General features: G+C 41.2%; 1 pseudogene; it reads right to left on the bottom strand.

Moving 5' to 3' along the window:
* Window positions 1-13,218: 13,218 nt before the first annotated feature.
* LOC120293849 overlaps window positions 13,219-23,546 on the bottom strand; it is a 14,405-nt pseudogene continuing 4,077 nt past the window's right edge.

Genomic DNA, 23,546 nt, shown 5'->3' with positions numbered 1-23,546 from the left:
GCACTTCTTCTGGATGAGACCGAATCATCGAGCGAGTTCATGTGGTGCAAGTCCTGCAATGTGGAGCACATCATATGTTGGGATATAATACGCAGAAACAACAGGATCTTGCAATTTATATCAACGCGAAATCGCTAGAGAAATAAACCTAAAAAATAAGGATACTAGAAATTTACGCGATTCAGTCCGAATATCGGTACTTACGTATAGAAGAGCCAAGACAAATAATCCACTATAATCAGGGTATCAGAGTTTACAATCGCTCAATTGCTCAAGTGTTTTCCACACTTAGATTTAACCAAAAACCCAAAGTATTTATAAATAAACAGCTCACTTAGGAATAAAACTCACAACACAAGAATACCACATTCAAGTCGTACGCCAAAAAGAAAAGATCTCAAGCTTTCACGTGTAGCTCATCTCTCTCTCGGCAGCGTGCGGCTTCTCGCGGATCGTTGTACGTAGGGCTTCGGTGGACGTTGAATGGCTACTTCACATGTAGGGTTTTGTTTTCCTTTTATACGTGTGCCCCAAAAAGTCAAATTCTTGACTTGGGCCCACCATCCACGTGCAGGCTTTCTTTCTTTTTGTTTCCGTGGCCGAGCAAAGAGAATCCGCTGAAGAATTGCGTGTGTGCCCATTTGGGCCCCACCTGCATAAGAAGAATTCGGCCATCCCAAAGGAAACCTCCTGGAGACTTCGGTGTAACGTCCATGTGTATATGTCCAAAGAAGAAATTCTTCTTTTTATCTTTATCCGAGTTGAAATATACTTGGGAAAAACTTTATCGACAAATTTAATTTATCCGAATTCAAACTCGAGACATAATTTAACAATTCTTCACCTTAGCTCAATGTTTGAAACCAAGTTATGGTGTTCATCATCCATGCTACTCTCACAATGCCCCGACAGGCATTTACTCTCCATAGACACCAATAGAGCTCAAGTAGAACTTGAGTTTCGCCAAAGGAATAGACTTAATCATCATGTCTGTTGGATTATCTGTTGTAGCAATCTTTTCAACAGTAACATTACCCCTAACTAAGACATCTTGGATGAAATGATACTTGACGTTGATATGCTTCGTTCGCTCGTGATAAACTAGATTATACGCCAAACATATCGCACATTGGTTATCACAGTGTAGATCCATACTTTTCTGTTCTAACCCAAAGTCCGAGAGCAAATTTTGTAACAATATCGCCTCTTTCACTACAAAGGTTAGTCCCATGTACTCTGCCTCGATCGAAGACAAGGCAATGTGATCTGTAAAAGACGCTTTCCAACTAACTACACCACCAACTAGTGTAAACACATACCCTGCTAAAGATTTGCAATTATCCAAGTCACCGGTGTGATCTGAATCCACCAAACCAGTGGTCTCACATATTGTTGTCCCTCCGGTACACTATACCCACGTGCGGTTATACATCGTTTTGCCTCGACACCTGGAATGCTCTATTTCCATTAAACTACCCATTTACTTCCAACAATCTTTTGGTTCTTGAGTACTTTGACTAGCTCCCATGTCGATTTCGATGGAGTAATTCCATCTCTTCACTCATAGCCCCCAGCCACTTTGTGACGACTCCGAACTAGCCATCACCTTAGAGTAAGACGGAGGCTCATCTATCTTCACCTCATCACCTATAGTCAATGCATAAGCAATATATGTATAACCATAATGTACCAAAGGGTTTAGTTGCCTTCTCTATCTATCTACGGCTATATACGCTACGGCTTTGCTAGTTGTTCACTATCACCGACTTCGAACGCGTAGCTTCATTTGCCTCAACTTCTACCTTCGAGGTCTTTAGAGTCTTTACCTAAAGCTCCACCTCACTAATGGCACAATGATCTATCTTCTCTACTAATTGTGTCTTAGAACTCCTCCGTTAAAGCATTGTAGTCTTATCGAAGATCACATCTCTATTGATTAGAAAACTGGGTGATTTGGGATCGGTGCACCATAGTCAGGAGCCTTTCATCCCATGTGCATAACCCAGAAATATGCACTTCTTCGCCCTCGGCTCAAGCTTACCATCACTCGCATGAGCATATGCAAGACATCCGAATATTCGTAATTCGAATAATCAACAGTTTCCTCGATCATACTTCCTCAAGTCTTCCACTCGATAGCAGATGATGGAGATCGATTAACTAGGTAACATGACGTATTCTTGCTTCGACCAAAATTCCTTGCCAAGTCTTACATGCGAAAGCATGCATCGAGCTCGCCCAAGCAAAGTTCTATTCTTCCGTTCGCCACACCATTCTGCTAAGGTGTCCTAGGTACCGTACGATGTTTCACAATACTTTCTTTCTCGCAGAACTCGGTAAAATCTTTACCACAGAACTCCAAACCATTATCGGTTCTCAGGCACTTAATTTGTTTATCTGACTGCTTCTCAATCAATGCCTTGAATTTCTTAAACCGATCAAACACATCATATTTGTGCTTTAGAAAGCAAACCCACACCTTCTTCAAATAATCATCGATAAATGTCAACATATATTGGGCACTTCCTTTCAAAGGAACCGAAGATAGGCCCCAGGCGTTTAAATGAATATATTCAACTTATCGTGTGACACCCAACCCTTCGTAGGTCGCCACCAGCCAATGTTACACCTTATTACCTTTCTCCTTAGAAGATGCATCGTAATTTATAAACACATTTTTTAAAAACAAAACAGTCCTAACGCGACTCATTAGCGGAAGCAAATTAAAACATCACCATCTCTCCCACACAACCATGATACAAATACACACCACTAATCACCATAATTTTATAGACAAGCCACGACACTTTATTTACATATATTTTCAAGATGGGACTTCTTTTGGGTCGGTACATCAAAAAGGAAAAGCTAGGACTTAGCCATGTCCAGCCCTAAAACCTCAAAATGAATCCTCGACCCTCTACATCACATGTGCACAACCCCCATCATAAGTGTTGGCTAACTATTCAAAAAGAAACAGCTCCTACTCGTCACGCACAGGCCTCACACCCAGTCCGGGCGTCAGGCAGCGGCGGCGGCATCATCCCTCTCATCACCCCATCGCGGCGAATGTGGACAGAAACAAACTCTTGGACAATCGGGCCCCCAGCCAGGCCTATGTCGTATGAGACAAAAACAAGTGCACACGTATGTAGGTGAGTCTAGGTACGGAAGGACAAATTGAACTCCTCACACTCTACCTCGACGTCGGACGGTAACCCATAAAATGCACCCCGCGTGACGGCGGAAACGGCATATTGCTAATCGAAATGTTGGTCCCCAAAGGGTGAGTATAACCACTCAGTAGATAAGGAATCCAATAGCAACTCAATGCATCATGCAAATCATACATGCATTGCAGGCGTTACTTACCTTGAAGCCATGTGCATACTATCATGCATCATCATATCAATTTATAACACATATATGTGTATCATCATGGTATCATACATGTCATCATCATCATGACATCATCACATTACACATGTCATCATCATCATGGCATCATTATATCATATATGTCATCATCGTCATGGCATCATCACATTACACATGTCATCGTGCCATATCATATATCATCATCATCGTCGTCGTCGTCGTCAATCATCATGCATATCATCATGCCATATCGTATATCATCATCGTCGTCGTCGTCGTCATGCATGTCATCATGCATATCATATCATGGGTGATCATCATTATTTCACATCACATATCATCATCATGCATATCATCATGCATATCATCATGCATATCATATCATGGGTGATCATAATTATTTCACATCACATATCATCATCATCATCATCATCATCATGCTTATCATCACGCATATCATATCATGAGTGATCATCATTATTTCACATCACATATCATCATCATCATCATCATCATGCATATCATCATGCATATCATATCATGGTTTAATTTCCACTTTTAGCTTTCAATTTGATCACCCACATCACCCATTCTCAAATCATCAATTTCATCATCCCCTCGGGCAAAGACCTCCGAGGCTTCTAGCATTCGGCCTCCCGGGCCACCGGGCATCCGGCCCCCACATTCCGGGCATCTCGCATCCCAAGCGGCATCACGAGGCATTCCCTTCGGGCAAAAACCTCCGATAGGGCTTCCGGCATTTACACTCGGGCATCCCGCACCCCAAATCCTAGCATCGTGAGGCATTCCCTTTGGGCAGAAACCTCCGACAGGGCTTCCGGCCCCCCACATTCTAGGCATCCTGAATCTCCCAGGGAAATCCGGCAATGCATCTCTATACATTCCGGCCTCATCCTCCACCACAACCACTTCCTCACTTATCATTATCCACATTTACCATTATTTTGATCTCAATTTAACATGGCATATGGCGTGACATCAAACAAGTCATACTTGGCATAGGATTCACACATGCATCTCGATTCAATGTCATACATATACCAAGACTTTATCATACATGCAACAAGATGAATTTAATGGAATTTATGGCCAATAAAATAAACTATTTTATTTTATTTTTATTTTTATTTATTTATTTAAATTCCAACTTTTGTCATTTCCATAAATTTAATATCAACAAATTCCCAAAATTATGAAAATTACAGAAAATATTAAACAAGCCAATAGGATGATAATTTCATACAAAATACATGGCCAAATAACATTTCACAAAATTTCCAATTTTCACAAAGCATCATATAATTTTCGGATGAAACCAGAATGCATGGTTTCGAAGAAATTCGATTAAAATATCTATATGGCCTCCAAAAATTACGAAATTTTACAGAGTTATATCCAAGACATTTTCGTACAACTTTCATGAAAAACTCCAAGCCATATTATTTTAGATTATTTTATACTGTCTCACGAAGCTTCTGGATCCATTACCGCATCGTCCAGTGTACACATCTCCGAAATATTGAGATTTCACCTACCTATTCTCTTTCGTTTCCTCTGAAATTTGGATATGTTATACATTAAGATGTCCTCTACAAGTTTTGTGAAGAGATCTAAGTCATATAACCAGATTATAGTCATCATCTATGTCCATGAAGTCTCGGGTATCTCGGAATACATCACCAGAATCATCGTCTTCAAGATCTAGTTGATTTACTAGGATATACTTGTTCATTTCACTTCAAATTTGAGTATGTTGTATTTAAGATATCTACTACAACGTTCATGAAGAAATCGAAGTGAGATTCTCATCAAAAACCAACATGCAACCAAAGAATCCAGCAAAGAGGTCAGTAAAAACTCTCAGATCTGAGGTCCATAGGATGAGACTTTAACCCTTCAAATCTCCATAATTTTCCACGAAATTTCAGTATATTGTAGTTCAAGATGTTAGCTACAACTCTCATCAAGAAATCGAAGCCAAAATCGGACTCTAAACACACATGCAAGCTCAAACAACATTCTGACTCACATGATCCGAGCAAGAACAGTCACACCATTCACATACAACTCATCCATGCTTCGGTATTTCTCATCTAACACCCAAGAATTTAACATGCAAACAACATAAAAGCATGCAAGAGAAGCTAGAGGACTCCCACTTGCCTCTAGATCGGTCGGTCGACGGCGAACACGGCGGCGAACACGGCGGCACACGGCGGTTCCTCCTCCTCTCTCTCGGCCGCTCCCCCCTCTCGCACGATCTCTCTCTCTCTCTCTCTCTCTCTCTCTCTCTCTCTCTCCTTGGGCGAGCAAATGACCGGCCACCCTTCTCTCTCTCCCTCTTATATCCCCTAAAGCTCATCATTTGTAATGATTGCTTGGCACACTTAACCATGGCCAATGCATGCCCTTCTTTGTGCCACTTGTTACAACACTTGCATCCATCATGGACCTTGGAGTTGGGCTTTTATTGGGCCGGTCGACCACTTCTCTTGGGCCTCTATTGGGCGGCCATTCGGCCCACTAAGCTTAGGCCAATGGGCCTAAGGCCCATCCCAAAAATTAACTTTTTCCTCCTTCCTTTTTTTTTTGAATTTCTTCTATAAATATTAGTAAATTTCAATTTTCATCTTGGCCAAAGTCTTGTGACATTTTATTTATTGAAATTTACTTTATAAAGTACATGGCCAAGCATAAATTATTAATCCATCAAATTTAAATTTTCACAATCATAAGCACAAATCATCTAATTAAAAGACTAATGGCTAAAGCATAAGCTATGGAAATTTTTATCACCTAATTAGAGACTTTAACACACCTTATGGCTTGTCAATGAATTTTGGGATGCCACAGATCGTTTGGTCGAATGAGTAGCTATAGTAAACTTAACTCAGTTCTGCTTTCCATAGATGCAGTGCTCACATAAGTCCAGCTTACCTGTCTTCTGACCCTTCAACAACATCCTTTCACTTAGCATTATCATACTTGCCTTACTCATGTGCCCTAAATGCATATGCCATAACTGAGTCAAGTTAGAGTCTAACTCACTTGAAAAAACTGCAGCGGTTCCGTCTACGCTCTCTTAGTAGATGATAGAGAGTATTCACTTTCTTCCATTTCATCACCGTCATAGCACCTTGAGAGATCTTCATTATGTGGCAGCACCAAGCGCCCAAGGTCACCACATCTTACCGAAGAAGTACCTTAGTTCCTAGGCATTATTATTATTATTATTATTATTATTATTGTTATTGTTATTTTTAAAACGGTCCCAGTAGCGACTCATTAGTGGAAGCAAAACTTATATTGCCATCTCTCCCCCAACAATCATGATACAATTGCAAACCCTAAACATCATAAGAAAAATAGAGCCCGAGACACTTTTATTTACATATTTTCATGATGGATTTTTCTTGGTCGTGGACATCAAAAGAAAGGCCAAGACTTGTAGCTATACTCGGCCATAACCCCAAAAAGAAACACTCGACTCACTATGTCTATCGTGTAAGATCCCCCATCAACTAGTATCGGCTACTTTCCAAAAATTGCAGCTCCTACTTCTCACACAGGCCCTCACACCCATCCCGGTGCTCGGGCGGTGGTGGCGGCAACATCCCTCGCACGCCCTATCTCGTCGAACGTGAACCGATGAACTCTGAATGATAGGGTTCTCGGCTGAGCCTACATCGTACATCACTATCGCACGAACCCGAATAAACGTAAGACCGAGAATGGTAGGACAGTCGATCTCCACGCACTCGACCTCCACATCCGAAGGAAGGCCGTAAAGATGCCCTAGCGTGACAACGGGAGCGGCATCTTACTAATCTGAAATGTTGGTCCCCGAATGGATGAGTACAACCACTCGGCGGGTAAATGACCAATAAACCACTCAATGCATCATGCCCCACACTCATCACAAACATAGCATAACATCATTAAAGCATCCATGCACAATTTACCTTGATATCATGCACATGTCATCATATCTCATGTACATACATCATCATGTCATACTCTTACCATCATATCGCATGTACCATCATCATTACCATGCATCCATGCACTCATCATCATCATATCACATGTACCATCATGCCATAGGTGCACATACATCCATGCACTTACCATCATCATATATCACATGTGCCATTATCATTATGCATCCATACACATATCATCATCATGTCATAGGTGCACAAACATCCATGCACTTACCATCATCATATATCACATGTGCCATTATCATTACCATGCATCCATACACATATCATCATTGTGTCATAGGTGCACAAACATCCATGCACTTACCATCATCATATATCACATGTACCATCATTATTACCATGCATCCATTCACATATCATCATTATTTCATGCATATACCATCATGCATAATTCAATTTCAATTTCTCAATTTCATCCTTTCATTTTGGACCGCCACATTTCTCTTTCCCGGGACCAATGTTTGCATCCCACATTCATCACTTGCACCCCACCGGCATCGCGAGAACCATCGGCACAATACCGCTGGGCATCCGACACAATACCTACCAGGCATCTCATACCCCAACCGGCATCACGAGGCATCCCCGGCTCAATACCAGCCAGACTTCCTCGCTCCCCCACTCTCCGGGCATCTCAAAACTCTCGAGAACCCTCTGAAATCCGGCCATTCCAGGCCACCGGGCAACCAGCTATACCCTTCTAGCCAGGCATCCTGACACTCCCGGGGCATCGTCGGCTCACACCTCCGACGACCTTCTCACTTATTTCAATTCACATCTTCAATTATAGTTCAATTTTAACATGGCATATGATGTGATGGCAATCAAGATCATTTTCATCTTTGATTCATACATGCATCTCCAATTATCATCATACATGCAGCAAGACACAATCAATCCTAACAATACAATTCATGGAGTCCATACAATTTAGAATAGTCCATTTATCATGCGTTTTTGAAGTTTACTAAATTCCAGCTTGTACCTTTTAGAAACATTTAAATTAAATATTCCATATGATTCTCAAAATCATGAAATCAAGACATGTGATAGACAAGACAATAAGATAACAATTTCATGAAAAACACATGTCCAAAAGAGTTTCACACAAGAAAATATTATTCACACAAATACAGCATGTAATTTCGGATAGAAACAGATTGCGCAATTTTTGAAATAATTCGATTAAAATACCGAATGACCTCCGAAAATTATGAAATTTTACCAAGTTATATTTAAGACACTAAATATATTTTTATGCAGACATATATGCCCGATTCGTTCTAGATAATTTTCTATAGGCGTCCGAAGCTCCTGATTCTAGCACCAAAACGTCCAGTATAGTTATCTCTGAAATATCGAGTTTTCACCCACTTATTCTTCTTCGTTTCCTCTGAAACTTGGATATGTTGTGCCTCAAGAGGTCCCTACAACTTCCATTAAGGGATCTAAGTGAAATTTCCAAAGAAGTCACCATATGGGGGGTCCAAGAAATCTCAGGTGTCAGTACCGTATTTCCAGATTTACCGTCTTCAAGAAAGTCGATTCACTAGGCTAAACTTGCTCATTTTACCTCAAATTTGAGTATGTTAGTCGTTAGGATGTTACCTACAAGTTTCATGAAGAATTCGAAGGAGATCCTCGATAAAAAGTGACATGCAGCACACAAAACCATCAAGAGGTCGACGAAACCGTTCCAGATCTAGCCTTTTCGTAGAGGATGCATTTCAACCCCTTAAAACTAAGCCTTTTTGTCTGAAATTTTAGTATGTTATACTTTGAGATGTTGTATACAACTTTTATGAAGGAGGCGAAGTCAAAATCGAACTCGAAACATGCATGAAAGCCTCCACAAGTTTCTGGGTCAGGCGGTTTTACAAATCAGCAAGCTTTTTCAGAACAAGTCACACTCTAGCTTCGGTTTTGCCTACCCCTACCACCAACCAATCACACATGCAAGACACACATGCAAGAGTAGAAATTGATCCTAACTTGCCTCTAAGATCAAGCGGATGGCGGCACATGAATGGCACACCGGCGGCGGACGGACGGACGCGTGCGGGCGGGCGGGACAGCAGCTCCTTCCTCTCCTCCCTCTCTGTTCCTCTCTCTCTCACAACTCACTCTCTCTCTCTCTCTCTCTCTCACTTGGACGGTAGCCCTCAAACCGGCCACTCTCCCCTTTTATTTCCCTTAAGCCACAATCATTAGTAATGATTAGTAGCCACCCTTGATAGCCAATGCATGAAGCCTCCCTCTTGCCACTTGGCATGGCTCATGCAAGATGGGCTTGGGCTTGGGCTTGGAAGAAGTGGGCGGCCACTCTTCCCCTCCTTGGCTGGCACACAGCCTCCCCATGGGCCGGCCATCTTGGCCCACCAAGATCCATACTCTTGGGCCTAAGGCCCAACCTAATTAAACCCACAATTTCACTTTCAATTATTCATCTTTAATTCTTTCTTTTATAGATTTCAAATTTTAAATTTCACATGACCAAAATCTTGTAATATTTTATCCATAGGAATTTAGTCTATGAGGTACATGACCAAGAATAAATCATTCTCATTAATTTATCCTATAATACTAATTTAAAAACTCATGAACACAAGCCTATATCAATTAGTCTTAAGAGGAGACTAATGGCTAAAGCATAAACCATAGGTAATTCCATTACCTAATTATGGGCTTTAATACACCTTAGAACTTGTCTTGAATTTTGGGATGCCACATTACTCCACTTTCAACTATATACCGACACCCGATGTCATCAAGTGTCCCCGAGAGAAATAAGGTTCTGCTTGAGCTCCGGTACATGCCTCACATCTATTAATGTGTAACCACCCCATCGTGCATCCAAATCCGTATTGTCCCTATCCCCACAACCTTACAAATCTGTATTTTCCCCGGAAAGAACCCTACCACTATTTGCAGCTTGGTAAGTAGTAAACCAATTCTTATGGGCGTCATGTAATAAGAATACCCACTTAGCACCCATTCATCTCTGATAAAGTAGCAATCACACATAAGACGGCTTCTACATCAATAGTGCTCCCCTTAGCAACGTTTGCCACACTGCTTATGGCATTCTGCTTATCAACTTTATTTCTCCACTTTGGACAATCTCTCTGATGTGCCTCCCCATGACACTCAAAGCACTTCACGTGTCCTTTGGACTTTCTATGGCGTGATTTTGATATGCTTTTACCTATGCTGCTACGAGGCTCTCAATGTTGTTCTCTATCCCGAATCGTGTTAGGTGCTTGCACCTCCTTTCGCCAAACCGTCATCTCGCAACTTTCTCTACCACTCCTTAAAGAATAAGACGGACTTTACCTCTTCTAAGGTAATAATAAAACGCCCATGCAACAGCAAATTAGTAAAGTGCTCACATGACTCTAGTAAATAGGCTAACAACATCATGCCATGTTCTTCATCATCAAGTATCTTCGGCATTCTTCAGATCAAACATGAGTTTATTAAATTCATCTAGGTTGGTTACGATAGACGTTACCTTAGATATCTAAACTAAAACATCTTCTTCAGCATATACAAGCGATTGTTCAAACCTTTCTTCACATAGAGTGCTTTGAAGTTTTGCCCATAACGCTGGGGCATCCTTCTCCTCAGCAACCTCTATTAAGAGCTCATCCGTCAAATTTAATAGGATTATGCTCTTTGCTTTTCAATCAATTACCCTCTCGAGTTTTTCATTATATCGGCAACTCATCTTCACCATCAGTGCATTGACCAAACCTTGTGTTTGTCAATAATGCACATCTTGATGCTCAATAATACAAAGTTATTGCTCCCATCAAACTTCTCAATCTCAGATTTCCTCTAAGACATAATTGCAATAACATAATTTCCATATAATAATTAGACAAACAAAAGCTCCAAATCATAATCAAGAAATCCTTCCCAAGCTACGATACCAATTATTGGGATATAATACGCGGAAACGACGAGAATCTTGTAATTTATAGCAGCACGAAATCGCTAGAAAAATAAACCTAAAAATAAGGACACTAGAAATTTACGTGATTTGGTCCAGAATATCGGTACCTACGTCTCTTTGGGAGAGCCAGGCAGCAAATAATCCACTATAATCGAGGTATCATGGTTTTACAATCGCGTTATGATAATCGCTCAAGTGTTTTCCACACCTAGATTTAACCCCAAACCCAAAGTGTTTATAAATAAACAGCTCACTTGGGAATAAACTCATAGCACAAGAATACTACACTGAAGTCGTACGTCAAAAAAAGAAAAGATCTCAAGCTTTCACGTGCAGCTCCTCTCTCTCTCTCAGCAGCGTGCGGCTTCTCGCGGATCGTTGTACGTAGGGCTTCGGTGGACGTTGAACGGCTACTTCACATGTAGGGTTTTGTTTTCCTTTTATATGTGTGCCCCAAAGTCAAATTCTTGACTTTTTGGCCCACCATCCACGTGCAGGCTTTCTTTCTTTTGTTTCATGGCCGAGCAAAGAGAATCCGCTGAAGAATTGTGTGTGTGCCCATTTGGGCCCCCACCTGCATAAGAAGAATTCGCCATCCCAAAACGAAACCTCCTGGAGACTTCGGCGTAACGTCCATGTGTATATGTCCAAAGAAGATATTATTCTTTTTATCTTTATCCGAGTTGAAATATACTTGGGAAAAACTTTATCGACAAATTCGATTTATTTGAATTCAAACTCAAGACATAATTTAACAATTCTCCACATTGGCTCAATATTTGAAACCAAGTTATAGTGCTCATCATCCATGCTGCTCTCCCAACGTCCCGACGGGCGTTTACTCTCCACAGACACCAATAGAACCCAAGTAGAACTTAAGCTTCGCCAAAGGAACAGACTTAGTCATCATGTCTTCTAGGTTATCTGCTATAGCAATCTTTTTAACGGTAACATTACCCCTAACTAAGACATCTCGGATGAAATGGTACACGATGTTGATATGCTTGGGGTTATCTGGTGAAGAGTGTGAGGCAGAAGGGTAGAACATAACTGGTCCGTGAGAGTGGTGTCGGGATGGTTGGTGCTAGGAGTTCTAGGATAGAATGATTATATCACTTAGGAGCTCAAGACGGGGTAGGCCTCCCGTGCACAAGGCGGTCGGAAGCTTATGCCCTCTCGATAAGGACATGGTAGGCCAAACCGGTTGTTGTGCCTAAATGGATCTGCTGTCTCATTCAATGGACTAGGCGCCTAGCGAAGGCGGGCGTGGTGGAGATCTACACGAAGAATTATTTGCCGTATCGTTCGTGAAACTTGACTAAAGAATGAAGGCTATCTGCGGCGACCCCGCTCCTAGGCACCCGCGGGTCGTTAGAGGCCAAGGAAACTCTCGGCCCTTGACACACACACAGTCCGAGTCTAGGTGGGTGGTTTCATGCCTGGAACCAATTGGATTACAGGTCGGCGATTTTCGGTCAATTTGGTATATTTGCATATCCTTATGTAGAACGATTGAATAATTTTTCGGTCTTCTACAAGTCACCGATTTTAGATTCTTGAGATCTTATTTTTTTACCACATGACATGAAAGTTAATTCATTCTTACCATGTGTAAAGATATTTATTTTAGTAAACCGGAAAACTACCCGTCAACGTTCACAATCAAAGCTCTCTTCCAAGTATAAAAAACAAGAGAGACAGAGAGAGAAAGAGAGACCGGGAGAGGGAACAAAATAAACCATCAATTGAATTTGGAAAACTAAACCCTTTACACTATGGATGCGTACATCAAGAGCAAAATCAAGAGAGAGAAAAGGAGAACGAAAACAAAAAAAAGAGTTTGACTTCAATGTTGAGTCAAAGAGAGAGGTTCAAGCGGGCTCGGAGGAACGACCCGGTGATTTCTCGGATGGGCTTGTCGGTGAACCGCATCAGGTTGTAGACCCAGGCCCCGGAAATTGCCCCGATTATTGGTGCCACTATGTAGATCCACAGCTTGGCGTAATGGTGAGACACTATCGCCGGACCCAAGCTTCTTGCTGGGTTCATTGATGCTCCCGTTATTGGTCTAACCACCATCAGATGAAAGAAAAAAATCATAAAATAATCATCACGGAATCCCTAATTTCTGCCCAAATTCATACTTTGTGTCGTAGAAAAAGAAAGGTTGACAGCCAATTATTTGGAAAAATGATACCCGTTATTCAGATAACTTTCTTTTTAAATTGACGGCGGAAGAGTTACTTGAGAAAAGGTTGAGGATAGCATTTTCGTTAAAGACGTACCTTTAATACTTAAATAATTATTTGGAACAGCAACATATTATAAGATAAAAGCCATATGTTATGAAATTGTTTATTTAAAAGATGTAGTCAATCACATACTATTCATCTTACTTGATTAAGGACGTTGCAAATTTTACATTTTTTTACATTGTAAATATTCTTTTATTCTATTTGTTAGAATATCATAGCAAAAAGCTTCTTATTTTGTGCCGCCCAAAATAGTAATTTTAATATCGAGACGGTTTACGCAATATAATAATTTAAATAATCATGGTCAATTAAGAAGAAGAAATCATTACCCTGCAAACAACACGTTGAGCAAGACGGTTGCACCGACAGCAAGACCGGCGAATTCTCCTATCTGCACCAATCGCAAAACATTAATTAACTAATATTAGCTTCGATTAATATTTAAAATGAATCTTTTTCCTCATTCAATAATGTCCCATTTGCTTAGGATGATGTTAAGGATGTCTATACTTTCCGAGTATCACCTCTTGCTCGTCAAAATCTTCTCCATATCCCTTGAAGAGCAACTATGTCCGACACGTTAACATGATTATTCGCGAACTCCAGAAGCATACACGAATTTAGCATAATAAGTTTTACAGCACAATTAACAAAGTATTACGTCATCCTATGACAACAGAATCTCATTCAATTTATAAAATTCAAATATGACACGTGAACACAACTGACTAGCCTTGTAAAAACTTAGAAGTGGGTCGACCCTTTTTGTTAGGATAGCCTGGCATTGCTGGTAGGGGCCGCTGTCTTCTGGCCTTAGGTACTATGTGCAAAATGCATTAATTATTTTCCATGTCGACGAGAATTTCACGTAATTTCTAACTAAGCATGCGTTTTTATAAGATTTTCATATCCGGCCGCTTCTTGAAGGGATTGTGCATAAAATTTTCCACGAATGTCCATTGGAATTTCCCCAATAAACGGCGGATAATTCAAAGAAAAGTTAGAACTCACTGCTCTATTGTCCCGTGCCAACGCGGAGACGATGAACATGAGGTAAAGTGATGATGAACTCAAAGACGAACGCTTGCACATCCGAACCGGCCGGTTGTGTCCCAGAAATGATTGAGCTTTCCGGTGAAGAGCAACCGCAGCGTCCCGCACGCCAATGTCGATCCAATAAATGCGCCGATATATAGGGAAGCACCTACACGCCAAGAACAAAATGTAGCCAAAGAGGAAAGTTTAGCTTAGCAAAAACATAAAAGAGAATCCTCCGTTAATTGCTTAAATTAATGCTTTTGCCGATCAAGATTTAGATAGGAAAAATAAGATTGCAAACGAATGAACCCACAAGAGATCTATATAAATCTTTGATTGAAAAAGTTGGATCCTGTAAAGGTCTAAAATCGGTGGCTACTTAGCATCATGTGATCAAAGCCAAGTTTTTTCCGGATAGGCCTATATCCGACAAGTGGAAATGGATATATTTACTTTTATATATATTTTTCCTTTTTTAAAGTTAACAAGAGCGTTTTATATTCTACACATGTGACTCAGATTGATTAAAATAAATTAAACTGTCCGAATTGTGCAAACATTATTCAAGGAACTATTTAGCGGCTATCCTTTAAGAAAGACCTTCCTTTTACTTTGTACTTGCTAATAGAGGAAATACATACAACAAAATTATATGGAAAACACAGCAAAGAAAGGAAGGAGGGGAGCGAATGTCTTGTTTCGGTATATATGTTGAATTGTAGTTTGAGGTTTTATATTTAGGCAAATGAAAGAGAGGTTGGTATAAAACAAACTAAACCAACCGGCTTGATATTTTATAAATTAAGCCCTTACAAACTTAGAGCAAAAATCAATGTCTTTCATGATTGTCATAACAGTTGAAATATCGAATAGCTATTGATCTCAAATTGTCTTGCATTATGGTTCACCCTATTTTAAAAAGGAAGATAGACAAAAATAGTTAGGAACTTGGACTTCGGAACTTGGACTTCCGAAGAGATATGGTCGCACCTGATTCCATGGAAACCTCCTGCAGGTGGCCAAAGCAATGGTGACGGCCGGGTTGAAATGGGCGCCGGAGATGTGCCTGACCGAGTACACCAACACCATCACTGCCAAACCCCACACCATCGATATCCTGGAAGCGTCACCACCTTTTCGTTGCCCAAATTCACCGCCACCGACCCGCAACGTGGCGAATATCAAGAAGTACGTCCCAAAGACCTCCGCAATCAACTGCAACAATTTGAGCAATTTGGGATCGAACCTTTTCGTACCGAAAGTCCTAAATTATGTGCATATTATCATAAGTTTGAGGAGTCTACATGCCATGGCAGTGCAGTACACAATATGTGCACCTCAAAAAGATTCTTGATGAGCATTTATATTTTAAGTGAACACGCGAAAAAGAAAAGTAAAAAAAAGGAGACGAGAAGGTAGGGTTTTGGGGAAAAGAGTCTCCATTAGAACGAATAACCTTTTGAACACAGGAAAGAGAACATAATGCCTTTGATCTCTTGCTTGGTTTCTGGAATTGTCTTTATTTCCAAGACAACTTCACTGTCTCCATTACTCCACTGGTCTGATCTGCCCATTTTCTGCAAATTCAAGGTAAGGAGCAAACGGCAGCTTTTCAGGATTGACCAGAAGGGGGAGAGAAATTCGCTGGTATGTGTTCGAACCGTGTGGCATTTGGAAAGAAGCAGGCCCTATTTATACTTGTACCTGAGAGATCGATGTGGATTAAGATTGTGTATGACAGCTTGGATTTCTAAAAGGATTTATCGCTTCTAAATTTGTTTTTCCTAAGTAGAGACCTCAAAACAAAAAAAAATGCAACATTGAAAAGGGATGATGACTTGTGAACAGACGTAGCACTGTAGGTCGATTTATCCCCTCAAGCTGAAATAGAGTAAGGCACAAAGTAGATTTATAATTTGAGCAAATTCCTGGACCTGATGCCTATTTGTGGTTGGCATTATCGGTTTTGAGATTGGAACTTGATATGTTATTTGACCTATCTTTGAATGTGAGTCAATCTTAGGTTGAAGACTATAATTTGGCTGGTGTTTTTTTTTTTTTTTTTTTGGTAAGAATAAGAAAATATTGGTTAGCCAAAGAGAAGCAAGAAGCTATACAACAAGAACTCAGCACCAAGAACAATAGTCAAAGTGAGTGGAAGGGAGCCAAGGTAAAACAAGACCACTTGCACGGGAGTAGAAGAAAGCCAAAACAGCAGCAAAAGCAAACCAAACGGCCTAAACATGGAGCAAAAAGAACAAAGACCCAACAACAACACAAGTAAAGCAAGGAACCCGATGGTAGGATTGGTAGGTGAGTAAAACCACGCCGAAAAGAGGCTCCTCAATTCAAAACAGCATCTTCGGGCTCGGCTACAAGGACCATAGAACCACCGAATTGAAGAGGGTGTGATAGAACTATTGGAGAAATCTTCTTGAAGTGTTTTGAAGTTGACAAAACGTTTCTATCGAGTCTAGTCGAAGGCTTGGGCATCGCTGTTTAAAGTGCGAAGACCTCAGGACAGCCAGACTCAAGACTCAAAGTCTATCCTCCACGACGGTATGTGCACCGTTGAAGAAGGTTATCCGAGTGGATGTTTTCGTTAAGGATTTAACCTTATCAACTGGAGAGATCTCGTGGCTGGAGAAGTCATAACGGAGTCCTTTGATTGATTGAAGATTGACTTGATAATTGAAGATCCGTGATTGCCTAAATATTATTGGAAGGTTACTCATATGGAAACCTGAGATCCTGTATGGGCGGACGATGATTGATGGGCTATCAACACGTTCCTTTAATAGCTTGAACAATCTTCCTAATTGATTATGTCCAATGGGTAGATTGGAGGAATTCCTTTGGTAAGTGCCAACGGGTATGATGGCATAAAGGAGTATATAAGGAAGACGGTCTTAGTTGTTCAAGGTGTGCGCGATAGAAGAATTCCAAAGTCTGAAGCTCGCTTTTGTTTAGACAATTCCTTTGAGCGAATACTTGTATACAAAATAGAGTCTATATTTGTGAGAAATCTTGAGGAGGTGTGGTAGAATATCTACACTATGGAATCAAGGCAAAGCTGTGCCGTAACTTCTCTTTGTTCATAGTGGAATCCGGCCAATGGTGTCGGTGAAAAGAAGAGTGGACGTAGGCTTGATATAAGCCGAACCACTATAAACCGCGTGTTCAATTTTCTCTTCTCTTAGTCTTACTTTGATTATCGTTTCCTTCAACTGTCTAGTATTGTGCAATTGTTAAAGAAAATCTTTTATATACCTATTCACCCCCTCTAGGTACTCATACTAGCAATATCCAGAACCCTTACTCCAAAAGTCTATCGGTCGACGAGATAGATAAGGTCCGCCAAAATGGAAGGGTTTATAGACCCCGGCAATGCAAGTAATCTACAATTTGTGGTGTTGGAAGGACTTGGTTAAAAGACAATGCTTTGTCTACGATAATCTTCTCAATTGCAACTTCATAACCTGGGAGGGATGGTGGCCTCCCGAAGAGAATATTATTTCGCTCCTTCCAAATGATGTAGCATATGGCTACAAAATCAAACCGGCCAAGGGTGGAACTAAAGAATTCACGTAGACAAATACTTGATCGCCTCTAGTGCAGGTTATCCACCCAAGATTTGTCTATCCAAGCAAAATTGAATCTAGAAACCCAAAAGGTGGCTAGAGCGAGGGGAATGGAACACCCAAAACAGACGGTCGGCCAGTCGGATGACAAGAACAAAGGCACAATTCCGACTAGGATACGGCCATAGGTAAAGCAAACCCATGTGGGTAGCTTGTTTATGGTGATCAATCAAAGTAGGAATTGATATCGGGGAATCGGCGCTTTGTTCCAAATGAAAAAGGCTTGGCAGTGATTTACGGCCTCTTGGCCAAATAGCCTCCCATGTTGAAGTAGCGAAGGTGCTGAGACAGTTTCACCCAACCAAAGGAAACAATCGGGTTTCATAATTGAGCTCCGAAGGGGTCATCCCAAGCGGCACTAACATTCAACACCCCCAAAAGTATGCTTTAGGAATGCTAAAAAGTCAGCCATGGATGTCCTTTAGGGAGTCACGAACGGTAGATCTCGGTATTGGAGAACAACAAGTTAAGCAGGCCCTTTAGGATGCCAATTATCAAAACCAAAAGGGAAACGAGGTACCCATCTCCCACACGCCAGCAAAAAGACCTACGAAAGTCACCTCTAAGATCAAGGATTTTCTTTCAAGACCAAGAACAAAAAATTTGAAACTTTTGCCAACAAAGTTGGGATATTCTTTAGGAACACAGAGGTATCCACCTGCACCAAAGAGATTTCTTTGTCTACGTAAATAGTAACCATATGTGCTTAGCATTTATGGCAATGTTGCTTTCATATATTACTAATTCCTAGGCCTCCTTCAGATTTCAAGGCAAACATTGCTCCAGTTGCCTTACCACCATGCACCAAGAGCCTCAGCCTTTCCACAAAAATTTTCGTAATATTTGTTCAATTTTGTCAGGACCACTCTTGGAAGGATGAAAACATTTGCCCAATTGACTCTAAACAGAATGTAACACTGACCTTATAAGTTGTAGACAACCCGCAGGGAAAGAAAATGCCGTGTCCATGTTTGCACCCTCGAGTAATGATGTTGACTAGAGTAATGTGCATTAGGTTTTTGAAGTCTGGAGAAATAATGGAATTCCCCAAGTATTGAAAAGGCAAGGAACCTTCTCGAAAGCCAAAAAGAGATGTGAATGTGCCGGGAATCGGGGGAACCTTGAAAATATATCTCACTCTTGTGGAGAGTCGGATGAAGGCTTGACTACCGAGACAATGTCAGTGCCCGCCTTTAATAGTAATGAGAGAAGGAGTAGTTGCTTCATAAGCAGTGCGACATCGTCGACAGAATAAGTGGGAAAGTCTAGTCGGCTTGCACCTCCAGAAATATTGGAACGAGGATGGCTAGTTTGCATATTAGAATGCCTATAAATACCTTCATAACAAAGTAAATAGGTAGGTGACATGGGATCTCCTTGTCTAATATCCCTACCACATGGGAAAAAACCATGGAGTTCTCCATTCAGCGCAACGTAGAAGTGTGGCAAGCGAACACAACTCATAATAAGAGAAATGAAGGGAGCCAGAAAACTCGAGTTACCTCAGAAGACTCAATTAAGGGTGTCATAAACTTTCCTGAAATCAACCTTTATGGCGTATTTGGGTTTTATCTTGACATGGTGGAACCCAACAAAGAACTCTTGGGCTATGAGATATTGTCCTAATATGTATCCCATAACAAGCATTTTGGCGGGGCTAATAACATTAGGCATAAAGAGCCAACGGTTTGCAATAATCTTCGTACACTTGTACACCATATTGCAACAAACAATAGGTCTGAAGTCATTGACCATAGTTGCATTAAGGCACTTCGACAGAAAGTAGGATGGTGTTGTTAAACTCTTAAGGAGCTCGCATGTATCGAAGAAACTAAAATTCATCGAGGTAACCATTAGGCCTACAATGTCCCAGCAATGTTGAAAGAATTCCTCTCAGAAAGCCACTGTACCCAATGCTTTCTAGTTGCTAAGGAGAATAAGAATCACTGATCTCCACTTTAATACAGATTTAGAAAGAAGTAGAATCAACTACACTCAGTGCACAAGGGATTACCCACTGAACATCCCGAATAGAAGGTAGGGTATTATGATTAAACACAAACCAAGAGATTCCGAAAGTGAGAAACAACCAACCGCTAGTTAGGGGGTTCCGCATCGTATTTCCAAGATCATCCCGAAGTGAGAGGATTCGGACAGTTGAGGTCCTCTTATTCACCAAAGTGGAAAAATTCTAAGTACTAAAGACTCCTTCTTCCAGCCATTTAATTTTGATTTCTGCTATAAAAGCTTTTTTTTTCCTATAGGCTAAGTCCGAGAAGGCTCTTGATGCACTCTCTGCTCTTTGGCAGGATCCAAATTGAAAGGATCTCAAGTGAAAAGCTCTCATAGCATTTAGAGCCTCATGGCTGATGCGGTTCTTGCAGAAATATCTCGAATAAGACTCCTTTGTTAAGCTCTTGAGCCCATTTAACAAGCTTCACTTAACATAGAGGAGGTAAAGATGGTCATACCTCTCAGTGTCCTGCTGGCAAATTATCTAGTTCAAGGTGGATGTTGGATCCAAAAGTTAAAAGAACTTGGAAAGGCTTCTTTGTCTTTGAGTTGGGAAAATCTTTACAACCATAGGGTCTGAGAATTTCAGCTAGAGGAACAAGGCCTCGTGAGAATGAGAATACATTACTCCAACAAGGATTGATGAGGACTCTATCAATTTTTCTCTCCAACTTTCGATTTTTCCTAAGAGGGGATGTAGCCCCTTAGGCTCTGAACCAAGATACCACAAAATCGTCAAACTTCCGCCTTGTTGAAGGCAGTTTCCAAACTCATCGTATGACGGCTAGGTGGAAAGGTCACAATCCTATCCGAAGAGAACCTATGGCATTGAAATGCCTTATAACTAGCCAAGGGAGCATTGATCTGAGAAAGGCTGGGTGCAAAATAAGATCTTGCCACAAAGGGCGCTGCATGAAGATGTGACACTTTCCCAGATAACCACGGAGAGATAAAAGGAATCACTAGTGGAAAGACATTCGATGTCCATGTATAACTTGGGGAGAGGGAAGGGAAAGGGAGGTAAAATCAGCAACATAGATTCCAACCAATTCAAAATCCCCTTTATCGCAGTGCTCATAGTTAGGCAATCCAAATCCAACCCGGCACAAGGCCACTTTGAAATAGAAGGGAATAGAAGGAAGAAACCCAGTTCAAAATGCCAACACAACATAGTCTATTAACTCTAACGAGGTTCCTTATCTCCGCTATCTAACAGACCAACTAGTCCTCTTATATTCCATATAGCTATATACATATATACAAGGAGGCGAGGTACCTACTTTTTACCACGTTTTTTCTTCTTTGCCGTGGTCTTAGGTTTGGGACTCCCTATGGAGCTTTCACCAGAAGGCAAAGGAACGCTGGTTGCTGGACAGGGATGTATGCACGCCCGTCTTGCAGTGAGGATCAAGATCTCAGGAAATGAGAGAAGTACCCAACAAGTGTCTTCTTCAATAGTCAAAGTGACAAAGCGTCAATATCTAATTCGTCCTCAGAAACTAAAGAAATAGCCACCAAAGATTCTAGGGGCATTTTAGGTTCACTATTGAAGTACCAAAGAAGATGAAGAATGGGTAGACCGCCTTAATAGGACTAGCCAAATTCCAAGGATCTTAACCAACTAAAGGGATTGGATTGTCCCTAGTTGCCTCAATATGGTCACAGGGAGTAGGAGAAAGAACCAGCCCGAGTGCCTTGCTACCCGAACCACTCGCCAACCTTCGTCCGGTAATACACTTATTCATAAAAACAAACCTAGCACCATCACTAGTAGAGGCCCTGGAGAGAGGTACAAGGAGAGGAATTACGAGGAGGAGAAGTAGACTTGGGATTGCGTAGGCGTGTCCAAAAGAACAACATGAGGAGCATACTGAAGGTTTCACTCATAAAGAACATCCACTGGTGCGTGGTTCCTAATACCAATAGGAATCGAGTAAGGTAATTTATGCTCAGCATTGATTTCCACACATACCACAAAATCAAAAAGGTTCTAACATGTTCCACGTGGCAAAGTCTACATACAAAGGGCAACCAATACACTAGCAATGGTGCTTTAATGTTCATGGATGACCATAGAGCAAAAGAACATTCCTAAGACCTAATCAAATCGACAGTTTTATGGTTGTTCTCTTTTAGTTCTGGATAATGGGTGCCATTGTTGAAGAACGCAGCACCTTAGCCATCAGAAAGGCTACCATCTAGGATTTTCCTTCGAAAATTCTTGGTTTGGCACAGTAGGAAAAATAAAACCATCATCATTATTCCGGCGGTTAGCCACACCCAGCCGTGCTTCTTCATTAGTATTTTAGTCATCTTGAATGGCAGTCTTTTACCAACATAGTAGCCCACTAGGCACTCTTTCCATTTAGGATCGCAGTCTTCAAGAACTTCAAGTCAGAATACAAACAAATGGCTCGCCATCAACCATGTCCCAGAGGCACATAAGTAAGGTCATAGCCTTCCAGAGCCAGTTTTAGCTACATTGGCCCCGCATGGGCTTGCGCCTTAATGGCCTTAGGGTCTAACGGAGTAGTATGACCACAAGAGGGCTTCCATGACCTAGAGGCTCGGTCACTATTTTTCCGGAAGGACCCGCCAAAAGATTTCCAATGTGCAACCAAGTTCGTGCGTCGAGAGGTTGGGCTAAAATAGGAAAATGCCTTACCCTATCCAAAGAAGGACGTGAACTCCTCCTGGCTTACCTGCCCCCTCACACAAGTTGCTGGCCTTACTTGAAGTAGCAAGCTCAGGATTGGACGAATCCATCCGCTCTTGAAAGCCGAATAACAGAATAGGAGACCATAAAACTCTAATAAATAAGTATTATACTGGGTAGGAGTCTAGCTTGCCAAAAGGCTTTCTAGAGGATTGAATGGGAGGAGGAAGAGAGGAAAACACCAAAACCTAGCTCTAGCACACAATCGAGCTACTCGCACTAGCAAAAACACAATTGTGAAATGAAGGCGAAACAGGGGCTCAAACAAACGGGCATCACAAATCAAAGAAAAGAGATATCCAAATTCCTTCGATGGAGGTAGAGAGGGTGGATGATAGAAGGACCGCTAAAACTCAGCTCCAACGAACTAGCCAACGCCCGGAATCAACGGGGGTATAACCTAGCATGCGTGAGAACAAAGAGTCACTCGACCAGCTTGGGAGCATTTTTGTGAACAGTGTGCTGTCCGGTGTGCTTCTCTACCGATGTATTGGTTAGTGTTTTTTAGTATCTAGGAAACTA

This window comes from Eucalyptus grandis, chromosome 5 (genome assembly GCF_016545825.1).
Source record: "Eucalyptus grandis isolate ANBG69807.140 chromosome 5, ASM1654582v1, whole genome shotgun sequence".
NCBI lineage: Eukaryota > Viridiplantae > Streptophyta > Magnoliopsida > Myrtales > Myrtaceae > Eucalyptus > Eucalyptus grandis.
This window is presented reverse-complemented; position numbering and strand designations above follow the sequence as displayed.